This window comes from Penaeus monodon, chromosome 29 (genome assembly GCF_015228065.2).
Source record: "Penaeus monodon isolate SGIC_2016 chromosome 29, NSTDA_Pmon_1, whole genome shotgun sequence".
NCBI classification, from domain to species: Eukaryota; Metazoa; Arthropoda; class Malacostraca; order Decapoda; family Penaeidae; genus Penaeus; species Penaeus monodon.
Genome location: NC_051414.1, coordinates 26,126,545 through 26,126,795, shown reverse-complemented (window position 1 = coordinate 26,126,795; position 251 = coordinate 26,126,545). Strand labels below are relative to the sequence as shown.

The 251-nt window shown below is 41.4% G+C and overlaps 1 protein-coding gene across 1 annotated transcript in view; it reads right to left on the bottom strand.

The window, feature by feature from the left end:
• The window catches only part of LOC119591803 (zinc finger protein 64-like), an 8,463-nt gene that overhangs the window by 4,805 nt on the left and 3,407 nt on the right, over positions 1-251 (bottom strand). The window lies entirely within an intron of this gene.

Genomic DNA, 251 nt, shown 5'->3' with positions numbered 1-251 from the left:
GGGAAAGACCAAAGGCTGAATAAAATTCTGTCCCTCATGAAGTTCTGTTTTTAGTAGCTGAAAGAGGATGGGTGGCCCCCAGGATGGCCCTAGCATGAGCCATTCATAGGGCTCTTCCTTAAACTTACACAAAGTAACCAAAGTAATTAAGATCCTCCTACAATAATGGTAATGGTTAGTATAGTGGCTAAACATGAACGCAAATAATCATCAGTGTCACAACAAGGGTGATAACAATGGTGAAGAAGCCT